Here is a 16,012-nt window from a genome sequence, read left to right on the forward strand (position 1 = left end):
GAAAGAAAGGAGGAGAGGAGAGAGGGGAGGAAGAAAGAAAACAGGAGAGGAAAGAAGGGAAGACAGGGGAAGAGAGGAGAGAAGATGGGAAGAGAGGGGAGGGGAGGAGAAGCGCCATCATCTGGGCCAGCTCTGTCCCCCTTCGTTCCGCCCCCGCCCCCTCTCGCTCCAGATCATAGCATATGCAGAGCCTATCTCGGTGGTCACCACCTCACCACACCCCACCACCAGCTGGAGATTGTTGTGGTTAAGCAGGCACACGGAACAAAGGCACAAACCCAGTGCTGGCTTCCATGGGGCCAGGGTCACCTGCCATTTAGTGGGCTCCGTTCGGCGGAGGAGAAATCATTTATGACAAAGGAAGTTGCGCCTTCATGTTGGGGAGATGAAGGTGTAAAACCAGGCAGGGTCTCCCAGAGCTCAGCCCCATAACTCAGGGCAGAGTCATCAGCGGCACATATTTAAATCATAGCTTAGTTTGCTTTGTGTTGGGAAATTTATTAGCGGACTACTTAAATGTTTTATTCATTAGACCATGTAAATAATGCATGCTTGTTTCCATGGCGATTTAACCCCTGCTATCCTGGGCCCCTCTAATTGCCATGATCAAGCCCTGTATGTTCTCAGCTAGCTCCCAGTGCCGCCGTCTTCACAGAATTACAGGAGGATGGCATCTCTACACCGGAAGGGCTTTTGGCAGCCCTCTGACCCAATCTGTACTTGAATAGGAATCTCCTGGACAACATCCAGTAGAGCTCCCAGAAAGATGAAGGATCTCGAATCCATGCCATATGGATCATTTGAAGGAACTGATCATGTTTAGTCTAGAGAAGAGAAAACTGGGGAGATGGGAAGAAGCATAGCCATCTTTGAGTACTTGAAGGAGGGAGAGATGTATGTGGAGGAGGGATTGGCTATATTCTCTTTGGCTCAGAAAAAGAACTAGAAGCCATGGATGCGCATTGTAAGGAGACTGATTTAGGCTGGATATCAGGAAAGGCTTCGTAATAATGAGAGATCTCCCCAAATGGAATAGGATGACAAGAGATGGTGAGTTCCCCCTCCTTGGAGATCTCTGAGTAGAGGCTATACAATCGCTTGTATGGGTGTGATATAGTGGGGATTCTTTCTGTGCAGGGACTGAAATAAATTGTCACTGAGGTTCCTTCAGCTCTAAAACTCTGTGATCCGATGACTCTATGATCCCTGGTAAGGGGCCACCTTATTGCAACTGGAAGCTCTCAAGTGACAGCCAAGGAAGCTGATTCTACTTTGAAACAGCTTTGGTTGTTAGCAAGTTTTTTTCCCCTTTTGAGTCAAAATCTGCTTCTCTGGAGTTTTCACCCATTGTTCCCAGTTCTACCCTCCAGGGCCAAACAGAGGAAAGCTAATCCTTCTTCCAGGAGCTCTCCCTTTTACTTAAAGAAAGCTACCCCATCTCAATTGGCTGGAGGTTGCAGAGAAATAAATTTAGGCTCAATATAAGGAAACATTTCTAATGCTTAAATCCTTCCTCGTTGTGTGACACTGGACAAGTCACTTAACTTTTGTCTGCTTTAGTTTCCTCAACTCTAAAATGGGGATTATAGCAGCTGACTCCCAGGGTTGTTGTGAGAATCAAATGAGATATTTGTAAAAGCACTTAGTACAGTCCCTGGCACATAGGAGACACCCGATAAATGCTTGTTTCCTTCCTTCCTTCCTTCCTTCCTTCCTTCCTTCCTTCCTTCCTTCCTTCCTTCCTTCCTTCCTTCCTTCCTTCCTTCCTTCCTTCCTTCCTTCCTTCCTTCCTTCCTTCCTTCCTTCCTTCCTTCCTTCCTTTTGGACATAATGCTAAGAGCCATCCAAAAAAAAAAAAGAAGTAGAACATTTTTCAATATCTCTAAGGGGATGTTGAATAGTCACTTATCAGCACAATTGTAGACAGTAGTTTAGTTAAGATATGGGTTGAACTGAATGCCTTCTAAAGTCCCTTCCTAACACTAAGATGCCACATTATTAGAAATATAATGGGGTGATTGCCATTTCCTTCTCCAGTTCATTTTACAAATGAGGAGACTGAGGCAAGCAAGGTTAAGTAACTTGCTCAGGGTCACATATCTAGAAAGAGTCTGAGGCCAGATTTGAACTCAGGAAGATCAGTCTTCTGATTCCAAGTTCAGTGGTCTATCCACTATGCCGCTTTGACATGTGGAACCATCAATTTCAGCAAATGGAGAAATACATAATACTGTGGATGAGTTAACTTATCTTGGCAGTATATTTTCTAGGGATGTACACATAGATGATGAGGTTGATGAACACATTACTAGAGCTAGCTCAGTGTTTGGGAGGATCCAAAGGAAAGTGTAGGAGAGAAGAGGTATTATTAGAATGACTACCAACCTGATGATCTATAAAGTCATCATGCTGACCTCATTGCCATATGCCTGTGAAGCCTGGACAGTATGCTGGTCCCATTTCAGGATCCAAATAGCTTCTATTTTAATTGTCTTAGGAAGATTCTGAAGATCACCTGGCAAAATAATATACCAGACACTGAAGTCCCTTTATCAAGCTAAACTGCTAAGCATAGGTGGCACAGTGGATAAAGCACCGGCCCTGGATTCAGGAGGACCCGAGTTCAAAATCCAGCCTCAGACACTTCACACTTAATAGCTGTGTGACTCTAGGCAAGTCACTTAACCCTCATTGCCCAGAGAGAGAGAGAGAACAACTCCAATGCTTTGGGCATGTTGTTCAAATGCCATACTTATGTATGTTTGTCTAAAAGACTATTTTACAGAGAATTCACACAATGCAAGAGCTCACATGGATGTCAGAAGAAGCAATACAAGGACACTCTCAAGGTCTCTCTGAAGAACTTTGGGATCTATTGTGTGACATGGAAGACACTGGCAAAGGACTACTCAGCATGATACAAGCTCATCAAAGAAGGTTCTGTGCTCTGTAAGTGAAAGAGAATTACAATAACTCAAAAGAAATGTGAGATGCACAAATTTAGAGGCATCTCCATTCCAGATGTTCATATAGACTACTTGTGCCAGACCTGTGGTAGTCTTCCAAGCTCATATTGGTCTGATCAGCCACAGTCAGACACACTATGCCTTGACTCCAACATAGTGATGTCATTTTGGTCCTCTTCAAGAGCAAAGGACAGCAGACAAACCAATCAGAAATATGCACAGCCCATGACCCAGAACCAAAGCTCCAGGTTTACAACAGATCAGGACCAACTTGGAGAGCTTTGCACAATCTCTCCTTTTGGCACATGCTCCATCCCTGAGAACACAAGCTTATGCCTAAATCTTCACAAAAAAGAAAAGGTCAGCTTCTTTGCAAGTACTAAGGCTTACAATAAGTTCAACATAGGATGGAGCTTTATTTTTCAAAAATAGAAAATGAAAAAGATTAAAAGCTAACCCCATAGACAATGGAGATACATCTAGGTGCATGCTGTAACTACCTCCCACCCAAGTTAATCACTTTGTAGGCAAAGATGGTGTCATTTAGCAGCAGGAGGGAGAGGATTTTTTGTGACTTTGAACTTGACAGACATCAACAAACACGAGTTTACAAATGTAGGAATCATATAGGAAGAAGTGGGGGATCACAAATCTGTTTTGTGTATTGCTTGGATTGTTTAAGTACATAACAAGGTAAATACTTATTTATGAACTTTCAGTAGTCCAAAAAATAAAGAACAAAAAGACAGAATTCCCTTCTTTTTGGTGAGTCTCATCTCCCCCACAGACCTTTACGGTACTCCTCACTCAAAGCACAATCTTGTAGCTGAGACTTCTACATTCCTAACAAGAGGGAAAGACACTAAAAATCAAGAGTGTTGTTCTCCTTCCAGGCATGCACAGTCCACACAACTCACACTACCAGTGAAGGGCAAAACACAGGTTTATTTCTCCACATCAAGCCTAGTTTCTTGTTGCTTCCTATCTCCAAGCCCAGCTCCCACTTGGTTAGGACTCCTAGGTCCAAGAGGTTTGTCATAGAAGTCCCCCCATTGTCCTGCCATTTCCCCTCCACTGCTATTGACCTGTATTTCCAGACTGCAAGTTGGTCCAGGAACTCTTCATAATTCTACCCTGCCCTTGCCCACTGTCCTCTTTGGGGCCATGTAAGTCCCCTGGGGTGGTCTTGCAAAATGCACAGGCTTTGCCCCCAAAGGAAATGAATCCAAGTCTTTATTTAGCCCCTCTCTTTGGAGAACCTTAACTAGAGGGTGGGCTGGGGAGTGAAAACAGAATAGAAGAAGCCATGCTCTTCTCATCATCTGGGAAATGCTATTTTCTGGTTCTCTCCATCTGTCTGTGATCTCCCTTTGCAAGGCCAAGTGCAAAGGTGTAGCCCAGGTGTATGCACTGGCCATGAATCCAGCAATCATCCTAATGTGGTGTTAAAAGGGGTACCTGGGAACAGGCATGTTCACACCTAATCAAAAAGGACAGAAGGCCCTTATTAGCCTCCTCCAGGGTATACCCTCAGCACATGTATCAGAGAAAAAGAGAAGAAAATTATTTCAATGGCAACAAAATTGGTTCAGGAACCTTCTGTTTGGGGGCTACTGGGACTGAATTCTGCTCTTTCCTATGTCTGAGAATAATGCTTCTTGCTGCCCTGGAGAAGAGACAGAGTGGGAGAAATCATGCTTTTCTCATCAAATTGCCAAAGTTCCTTTGTGCAATTATCCTGAATACCTAATATTTCTTCTGCAACTGTTACAATGTGAGCAAAAGAAGGGGGAGAAGTATTTGTGATCTACCCAGGCTGTCCAATGATGTGTATCATCGCCTGGATGTGAGGTAGGTTGGACATCCACTGGATAGCTCTAGTTCTAGGATCCTCTCTCCAAGGGTAGCCCCTTCCTCTGGGTAGCTCCAAATGTTAGAATGCATTTTCTCATGTGAACCAAAGTGGAAGAGATGACAAAATATTGGAAGGGCATTGTAGGTGCCTTCCATCTTACACCCATGGCTCCTAATTCTGTTCTCTGAGATCAAGCAAACCAGGCAAATTTCACTTAGAAAGAGATTCAAACACATGAAAATAGTGACTGTATCCCACCTGGCTAAACCTTCTTCCTTCCCTAAGATTCAGTATCTCCAGTTTCTTCAAATATCAGGTTTCCAAGGCCCTCACTACTCACATCACTTTCCTCCAGGTGTACTCTAGAGCCTTATCCCATCTTCCACCGTTTTCTCTATTTTCCAGTATTTCCAGTTGGCACAGACCAAACTAATTAGACCATTGTAGTAACCTCTTAACAGTCAATCCCTTTCCAATACACATTCCATAGGCTGCCAGACTCATCTTCCTTCTGCATGGATCTAGTTATAACATTAATATGCTCCATACTTTTCATTGGCTCCTCATAGTGGCTGGAATTAAGGCCAGCTTCCTAATCCTGGCATTCAACATCCTACACAGTTTGGTCCCAATCCATATTTCCAGCCTTATCATATAATGCTCTATTTTATTCTTTGGGCACCAGGCAACAGGACTACTACTAGTCTTTGAACTTACATGCCCTCTGTCATTATGCCTTGATGCCCTTGCACTTCAGAGAAGTTGGAGAGAGGTTGGGAGTCAGACTAATGAAGATGCAGCTGATTATTAAGGGTCTTCTTCACCTGATCCCTTCTGAAAGTGTGATTGTAACGGGAAGAAATCTTTGCCAAGAAAACCCAAAATGGGGTCATGAAGACTCAGATATGACTAATGGACTAAATAACAACAACAAAGATGAGAAATCAGGACTTAGAGGTGGAAAATCTGGGATTGAATCTTGGCTCCAGCACTTAATAGCAGTATGACTTTGGAAAGGGAACTTTCTGGATTCAGCTTCCTCATCTATAAAATAGGAATACTAATCCTAAAACCAAGAAGGAGGGAGGGCAAGGGAGGGAACAAGTATTTTTTAAGTACCTACTATGTGCCAGGCACTGAGCTAATATTATCTCATTTGATTTGGAATATGAATAAAGACCTTATCTCAGAGTCAGGATAACTTGAGTTGAAGCCCCACTTCTGCCATATCCTGGTTATCCTGGACAAATGCCCCCTGTAATTCTTTAAGACTAAGTTGAAAAACAGTTGCGTATGTGCATTGATAGGAGTTTCCTCATGGGGGTGTTCCCTACACCAGTGAAATCCCAGGGAAAAAATTCCAGCACTACCTACCTTCCACAGCTATTATGAGGGAAATGCTTTATAAACCTTAAAGTGCTATAGAAATGGGAGCTATTTCAATTAACGATTAATAAACTGTAAAGCACTATAGAAATGGGAGTTATTATTATTCAGTGGTTGCTCTCAAATCTGTGACTAACTGATTTGCTTTTTGTAAACCCACTTCCACCCCTCCAACCTGAATACAATCATAATTCTTTCTGTCCCTACCCAGTTTCTCAAGTTGGATTCCTTTTTCATCCTATCCCTGCCCTTCATTGTGATCGTTAATAATAATTAAAATTGTATAATTAATGGAATTGTCTAAGACTTCACATTTAATTAAAACCTTTCCATTCATTTTCTTCTTTGACTCTCACAAACACTTTGTGAGATAACACAAATACTAACACTTCCATTTTACAGGTGAGGAAACTGAGACTCAGGTGTATTGTATCTCTCACCTAAAAAGTGGCAAAGGCAGGATTTTTCACATCATATATCATTAAAATAGTGTTTCAAAAGCCTGTCTTTTGATATAATAGCCTTTTGTACTATAAGAAGGTGGGGGTATTATATTATGCTTATTTTAATCAGCCAATCAACAAGTATTTATTAAATGCATATTAATATAAAGTGTTCATGAGGGTCAAAGCACACAATTAATGTAAAGTTCAATTTCAGCTGTTACAAACAATTTTTATGCTACGTGCCAGGCACTATGCTAGATGCTGGAATATAAAGAATGGAACAATCCTGACAGGCAAGGAACACACATTTTAATGGGGAAGACAATAGGACATGTATAAGTGTGGGATAATTGTGTATGCCCATGTTCATTACATGCATGTCCATGTGGGGTTGTCTAAATGTGACTTACAGAGAGACATGAACAGATATCTCTGGAATCTTACTCAATTCTCTCCAAGAGAGACTGATTCCTGCCTGGAGGGGAGCAAGAGAGCAGACTCATGAAGCTGGCCTTCCTTAGAGAGGGGATATTATATTATAATTGCATCTGCCCCCTTAAATATTGCTGGTCTAGGGGAAATGATTAGTAGGGTCAACCCATTTTTCTAATCATCCCTTAATGGGAAAGAAGTGTCCAAAGGCTTGACTCCCTTTGCACCAAATTCTAGTTACATAAAGACCATCACAAATAATGAATAGGAAATAACTTCACTTATGCAAGTGGACAACAAACAGATTTGAATACACTAATAATAGAGTAAATGATCTTTCCTACTTGGAGTATGATGAAAGACAAAAATGGAAAGAAGAAAAAATAGGAACAGGAAGAGAGGGACTAGAAAGAGTCGGTGATTGGGAAAAGGGGGAGATGGGAAGAGGGAGAGAGGGATAGACACACAGAGAAAGACAGAAAGACAAGAGAGAGAGACAGAGAGATAGAAACACAGAGTCAGTAATCCTGATCATCTAAGGAGAAATTCCCCAAGTCTCTAGTGTCAAAATCAAGGACATGTCAAGAGACAGACTTCCCTACATGTCAACTTCTTCCAAGGGTCTCTTCTTTCCCTCCAGGAACCTCTCCCTGAAGAGAACTTGTAACCCTGAGTCATCCCTCCAAGAAAGAAGCTAGTAGAACATCTCTTCTCTCTCAAATTCTGACTAATTTCATTCTTCTTTCAGTCAACAGAGCACGAAGTATTTCTCTTCATCAATGAAGAGGGTCTTATATAAATACCCAGGTTTGAACCCTGGGTCACATAAGTATATGTAGAGTACAAGGTAGTTAAGGAAACTAGGTGGCACAGTAGATAGGGTGCTAGCCTTGAGTCAACAAGATATGAATTCAAATCCTGCCTTAGTTGCGTGACCCATGGCAAGTCACTTAATATCTGCCTCACTTTTCTCAACTGTAAAATGAGGATAATAACAGCATCTCCTTCCCAGGGTTATTATGAGGATAAGATGAAATAATATTTGTAAAGCACTTAGTACAGTGTCTGGGACATAGAAGATGCTACATAAATTATTATTAGTTTAGGAGGGAAGGCACTGGCAGTTGATGGGATCAGGAGAGGCTTCATGTTTCTACCTGTGTGAACCATGTTTTGAAGGAAGGGAGGGAGTCTATGAGGTTTAGTCTAGGAGAGAGCACATAGGAAAGGACCAGTATAAAGACCTAGAAATGAGAGATAGAGTGTCATATGTGAGAAACAAAGAGAAGAATGGGAGAAGGGATAAAATCTAGGGGCTAGGAGAGATGGTATAACCCCCCCCCACACCCAGGTCAGCCTGGGGAAATCAATGTCATGACTCTAGAGAGGACACTGAACCTGGTTTTGGGGCTTCGCCCATTGGTAAACTTTAGGGTGGGGGGAGTTCAGATCCTCCCTGGGGGACCACTAACTGTAGCTTGTTTTCCCCCTCACTATTTTCCAATTCTTTGTTGATAGAGGCCACCAATGGGGAAAAAGTAGACCCACCTGTTCTATTCTGACAGGTCTCATCTGGAGAATTGTACAGCATTCAATTCCAGGAGACTTTGATAAACTGGAGTGAGTCTAGAGGTGGGGAGACAAGGAGACAATATTACTAGAGATCACCAATCAATCAGTCAGTTACTCAATCAATACAATAAACATTTATTAAGCACCAGGCACTGTGCTGGGCACTGGGGACATGAAGGAAAAATGAAATAGCGCCCATTCTCAAGGAACTTCCATTTTATTAGGGGAATGTACCATGGCCCTGTGTCATATGAAGACTGTCTGAAGTAATTAAAGATGCTTATACTGGAGAGGTGGAAGAAAATGTATAATTGTTGCTTTTAATACTACTACTACTACATCTACTTTAAGTTTTGCAAAGTGCTTTACAAATATTATCTCATTTGATCTTCACAATTTCATTTTATAGATGAGAAAACTGAGGCAGACAGAGGTTAAGTGATTTATCTAGGGTTACCCAGCTAGGAAATTTCTGAGACAGGATTTTAACTCAGGTCTTCTTGACTTCAAGTCATTCCTCTATCCACTCCACCATCTAACTGCCTTGCAAAAGAGAGATTCAATTTCTTTGGCTTGGTCCAACTTCCACTACAGTTATCCCTTCCAGAGAAGTCTGAATGTTTCATTTTTCTTTTATAGGGTGTTTATACTACCCTATTATAAAATTTGGGTTAAGTATTTGATCATAGGCTCTTTGTCTTCTGCTGGCCTTTGTGTGTTGTCTGTGGCTTCCACAAAACTCCTCCCAAAATCCCCATTTAATTTCTTATGCCAACCTCTGATATATCGAAGCCATGATAGGAAAAGTCGATACATGGAAGGGATAACTGTAGATGTAAGGGAAAACATTTCCTAATTGTTAGAACTGTTTAAACTAGAATAGCCCACCCCTGGAGTAGTGAGTTCTCCATTGCTCTCAAGGCTAAAAGACCATTTGTTTTTGTGTGTAGATTTTTATTTTTGTTTTTTGGAGACTGGACCTTCCTATCTCCCCCAGTCTGGAAAATACAGTGGCCACTCATGGACACAACTGACTGGGATCAATATGGAAGCTTTGACCTACTTTGTGCTGGTTCACCCCTCAATAAGCAGCCTGATGGCCCTCCTCTTCAGAGGTTCACAATATTTATGCTGAACTTAGTGAAGACATCAGATCAACCTAGCCCACTCCATCTCAGAAAAGACTCCAAGATTACCAGCCTTAGCCTCTCCTGTAGCAGGGATTATGGGTGCTTGCCCCTACCCAGGTGGAGTACCACTTGTTAGGGATCTTATAGAAGAGGTTCTTGCTCAAGTATGGGTTAAACCAGATGGTATTTCCACTACTCTTTCTGTGATTCTACCTCTGACTGTTGGTCCTTTCACTCTCTAAGATAACTTCATCTACACCTCATTACTTACTCTCTTTCTACCCCTTCTGTCATTGAAATAATATCTTAATGCCCAGTTCCCATATCCAATTTCTTCTTTTCCATATTCCCCTCATTGCTTTACACTTCAGACCACGAGACTGGGACCTCAGAATTGGGTTTTGTTTTATTTTTTAAAATCTTCATAAGGGAACAGAGTAAGTAGTATAAGGGGACCCTACCTACACATATTAGATAGATTCCATTCTGTTCTGGAACATTTTCTTTTTTTCTCTCTTCTCTTATTGGATGTTACCAACTCGATGTCCTTTAGCCACCTCATACTTAACACATCCAAAATAGAACTCATTATTTTCCCATACTCCCAAACTACTCTTTTCCCAAACTTCCCATTAGGATACTTCTATCCTTCCAGTCAGTAAGGCTAGCAACTTCAGAGTCAACCACAACTCTTCATTCTTTCTTATCTCCAATATCCAATCAGTTATTAAGTCTTCTTTACTCTACCTCCACACTATCTCTCACATCCACTCTCTTTCCTCCACTGACATGATCACCAACCTAGTTCAAGCCCTCATCATTTCTTTCATGGACAATTGTAACAGTGTTCCTAATTGGTCTCCCTACATGCAGTCTGTCTATGCTCCAACCCACCCTTCTCATAGATGCCAAAGTGACATTTCTTTTTATTTTTCCCAATTACATGTAAAAACAATTTTTGACATTTTTTTTCAAATTTTGAGCTCCCTCCTTTCTGCTGCTCCCCCCTCCTTGAAAAAGAAAGCAATTTGATATAGATTATATATGTGCAGCCATGCAAAAAGTATTTCCACATTAGCCATGTTATGAAAAAACACAGACCAAAAAAACTGAAGAAAAATAAAGTTTTTTAAAAGTATACTTTCATCTGCATTTGTACTCCATCAGTTCTTTCTTTGGAAGTGGATAGCATTTTTCATCATAAATCCTTTGGAATTGTCTTGGATCATCACAATGCTGAGAATAGCCAAGTAATTCATAGTTTACCATAATCATAGAATACTGCTGTTACTGTGTACAATGTTCTCTTGGTTCTGCTCACTTTACTTTGCACCAGTTCATGTGAGTCTTTCTAGGTTTTTCTGAAACCATCCTGTTCTCCTTTTCTTACAGCACAATAGTGTTCCATCACAATCATATACCGCAATCTGTTCACTCCTTCCCTAATTGAAATACATCCCCTCAGTTTCCAATTCTTTGCCACCACAAAAAGAGCTGCTATAAATATTTTTGTACATATAGGTGACGTGACATTTTTAACGCACAGGTCTGACAATATTGTTCCTCTGTTCATAAAGCAATAATGACTCCCTATTACCTCTCAAATAAAAAGCAAACTCTTCTGTATAACATCTGAAGTCCATCACAGTTTGGTTCCAGCCTACTTTTCCAGACTTTTTGCACATTTTTCCCTTCATGAACTCTGTGGCCCAGGAAAGTTAATCTTCTGGCTGCTCCTCTCTGTTTGGAGGTTGCAGTGGCAGATGTATTAGGTGGCAAGAAGATGGTCCAGGTTAATTTGTATTGAATGTGAAGTCTACTAAAATGCCCTGACATTTTTAGATCAACTACTTCCTAGTCATGTCTATCACATCTTGGATTTGTGCAATTGATGTTTTGAACCAAATGTGGGACTTTAAATTTACCCCTTTTTATAGTTCATCTCATTTGATTCAAGTCAATGTTATTGCCTTGTCAGGTACTTTTTGCATCCTGACTTCGGTATCCAATGTTGTTGTTGTTTGTCCTTCATTCTCAAAGAGGACCATGGCCCCAGATGTTTTAAGGCAATTGGTGTTAAGTGACTTGCTCTAGGTCACACAGTTAGTCAGTGTCTGAGGTGAGATTTTAACTCAGGTCCTCTTGACTCCAGGGCCAGTGCTCTATCCACTGTGCCATCTAGCTGCCCCTGGTACCCAATGACATCAATGTCTTCTTCATTCAAGTATTTTATAAAAAAAAAACAACAGTGTCCAAGATAAAGAGGAAGAACATCAGTATCCCCTGCCATACCTAGTTGGGACACTCAGGGTTCCTCTCTCTAGTTTTCCTATAGTCTGCATTCACGAGTTAATGAAACTTCCTCATTCTACAACCTTGCCTTGGTTTATCAGTTTCCTCACTTTTTCTAAGATGTTTATGGCTTCTAATCAAGCAACAAATATATTCCCAAAGGCTTCTCCCAAGGGCTTTGTACTCTCTGCTCATTACTCCAATCCCCTCCAATCCAGGGCAAAAGCTCTGGGGTCCAAGCTTGCAATAGATAGATAGATAGATAGATAGATAGATAGATAGATAGATAGATAGATAGATAGATAGATAGATAGATAGATGGATGGATGGATGAATGGATGGATGATAGATAGTTAGATATATAATATAGATAAATAGATAGTTGTAGATATATGTATGTATGTATGTATTTGGCTGTATATTTCTGTAGTTACAAGTGTGTCCCTGTATAACTTTTTTTTTACTGTGTGAAACTATTTATATTAGCCAGGACATGTTTGTGTGCATGTGCCCACTTTGTATCTTCTACCCTGCCTGGTTTCAACTCCACAGAATAAAATGCCCCTTCTAGGATAAGCTCATTACTTCTTGCTGCTAATTCAAGCTTTGATTGACACCACCTCCCTCAGCCTCCTTTTTTTACTGGAGGGCTGGAGGGCATAGTACCTATGCCTTCATTTAAAGAGGAGAATCCAGAGACTGGACTCTCAAATCACTCCCCTTTGTATTTGTTGTTCTGCCTGGTTTCAATTCCACAAAACAAGATGCTTCTGCACCAGGTATCCATGGTTTCCCATTTCTCATCCCCACCCTCACTTTCCTGCCTCCTTTTGTGGGTTGTTTTCCCCTTTAGATTGTAAGTTCCTTGAGGGCAGGAACTATCTTCATTTTCACTTAGAACAGTTTCTGACACATATTCGGTATTTAATAAAGGTTTATTGGATTGGATTGACTATTCAATGTGTCTCTGTGTGACTCAAAAGACTTGTTTCAAATGAACTAAAATGAACAGATTTACAAAAAGATAGTGATCAAAAGTTGCAGAAGGACAGATTTCAGCTCTGTGAGACAAAGAAGCTCCTAATAGAGCTTGCTGTTGAAAAGAGAATATGCTTCCTTGGGAAATAATGAGTTCTTTATCATTAGGGATCTCTAAGTGGAAACTAGAAGGTGATTTTTCAGAGATGTTGTGAAGGGTTTATTGCTCAGGTAGAGGTTGGACTAGATGTCCACCCATGCATGAGCCCAAATCTAGTGCAATGCCCTCTAAGAGCACCTTCTGGCAGTAAAGCTCTGCATGTAAGGTCTAGTTTGTGTATAAGACTAACCATAACTAGGGGACTATGTAAGACATGTGTGGGCACATGCACGGGCATGTGTATGGTTTTGTATGTGTGTGAGATACTGTGTATGTGTATATTTATGAACCTCAGGGTATGTGTGTATATGTGACTGTGTGTGACTTGCAATATAAGTAACTCAGGGTATGCATGTATTTGTGTGACTGGAGAAATAGCTGTCACAAGGTAACTCCTTGTGTGTTTGCTGGGACTGGGGGGGTTCAGTATATGTGAAAGAAAGAGATGAGACGGAGACCATATGCAGGATTGTGTGTCTTTTCTTGGCACTGTCTGTGTGCCAGTGTCTATTACTGACCCTGTGCCAGAGACAAACTCCGCTCAGCCAAGTTTCCTTACTTTCCCCAAATGCTGAAATTGTTCTTGGGGCTTCTAGCACTTGGCTTAATAGACCTTCCCTGAAGCATATTCCCAGCTTCACACAGCTCCCCAGTGACTGGGACCTTTTGTCAAGCACATATGAAATTAAGTGAAATAAAAATCATATTAAAAATTATTACCATCGCACAGCCATTAGTCTGCAGCGGCTGTCACCCCATGATGGATTCGTCACTTACTTCAATGAATGTGCTAACGACAGTGATAAAATCACTCAGAAAAAAGAGAATCAACTGTTAACCCTCTCCCCGGCCATACTTGTTTTTCTTTAAAATAAAATAAAATGTTCTCGTAGAGCAGAATAAGCTACATGTGACTTACATACAGGACTTGGTTTGTGAGTCAGAGGGTGAGATGACGAGGGCCCTAGTCTTGGGTCTGGACTGGGTCAAGGTCTGGGCTCTAAGCTGAGCTCTGGGCAGCCTGGGTTCTGGGCTAGGCCATCATCTCGAAAGCTGTATTCTTTTGAACTATAGGAAACAACTCCCCAATCATTCTCTTTATCTGTCTGTTACCACAACCAGAAAGGCTGCATTGTAGGAGCAGGAAATGCAGAAGCTACTGTCAAAAATCCTGATGAGGGCTTCAAGTCTTCTTCTTCTTTAAAACTGTCTAAAAGCAGAATATAAAAAAGAGTCAGAATCTGTGAGCTGGGGCTTTAGGCTGAACCATTCAGCTGCTGTGGAACAACTGATCATCTTTGAAAGATTGGGTGAGGGAGAAAGGAAGGGAAAATAGAGATAGAGGAAGGAATCAAATAGTGGAATGAGGAATAGAGGGAGAAGAAAGGAAAAGAAGAAAGAGAAAGAAAGAGGGAAGAGAGGAGAGGAAAGAAGGAAAGAGGAGATGTAAGGGAAGAGAAGAAAAGAGGAAAAGAGAAGAGGAGAGGAGGGAATTGAAGAAGATAGAAGAAAAAAGAAATAGAAAGAGGAGAGAAGGAAGGGAAGGGAAGGGAAGAGAAGAGAAGAGAAGAGAAGAGAAGAGAAGAGAAGAGAAGAGAAGAGAAGAAAAGAGAAGAGAAGAGAAGAGAAGAGAAGAGAAGAGAAGGGATGGGAAAGGAGAAGAGATGGGGAGAGGAGGGGAGAGAAGGGGAAAGAAGAAGAGAAGCTCTACTTAGGCAAGATTTCTTCATGATGGATCAGTGCAACCTCCGGACAGTTTGAGTTCTTGGATGTTCTCCTGTCTGTCATTAAGTTTCCCTATGACATATATATTCATAGGCATGTCTTATTACTGGACCATGCTGTGAGCTTCTTGATGTCTTTTGGCCACAAGTATCAACAACAAGGTAAGTGACAATTGCATAATCGACAACACTTTCTGAGCCTTTCTTCATTCTCTCAGGCATCCTTGTGTCAAAGGTCATTGGACCCTGGTGATCAGAATTTTTCAGACCCTGACATTAACTAGATAACAGTGACCCATAACTCATTTGGACAAAGATATTGGTGTTTGACAGAGGATAAGAACAACAACAGCAAAAATCCTCTCCCATGTAAGTATGCACAATTGAGGAGACTCACAAATATACTAGGATGGAGAAAGCACAGAGGAAGCACTGACTGGTGCCAAGGGAATGGGCAGAAAGGAGGACATATCTTAGATGTATTTCTCTAGAAACATCTTCTCATTTGTCCTATCATGAATATAGGACTGGTTACTATCACTTGGTAGACTCTAGGTTCTATTCTTCTTGTAAATCCCCTGATAACAAACAGTAGTCTATCCTGATCCTAGTGAACTTGCATCTACTTGAGAAGGATGAGTTATAATTGCTTAAACATTGTTATAGTCTATTGCTCCTAGAACTCTCCCTGAGAGCTACCACTCAATCTCCTCTCTTTCAACCTCCTGCCAGAATCGTCATCTGTCTTCCACAAAATCATGCACTGACTTTGACCTTGTTCACTTTCTGTTCCCCTGGCTATATCCCCCAGTGTATTTACCATCCATGCCAGAACTAAAGCCCCATCATGAAGTTGCTGATCCCAAGTGCTCTACCCATATACTCCATGGGTGTACTACTTGACCATCAACCATTTTAGGTAGTCCAGTACTTCCTGGAGTCAGGAAGACCTGAGTTCAAATCTCAGAAGCTTAGTAGCTAGGTGACTTAGTAGGAAGTTACTACGCCTTTGTCTACATACCTCAGGATAAAATGGAATATTTGTTTATTTATTTATTTATTTTTGGTGAG

The sequence above is a fragment of the Dromiciops gliroides genome, chromosome 2 (genome assembly GCF_019393635.1).
Source record: "Dromiciops gliroides isolate mDroGli1 chromosome 2, mDroGli1.pri, whole genome shotgun sequence".
In the NCBI taxonomy this organism is placed as follows: domain Eukaryota; kingdom Metazoa; phylum Chordata; class Mammalia; order Microbiotheria; family Microbiotheriidae; genus Dromiciops; species Dromiciops gliroides.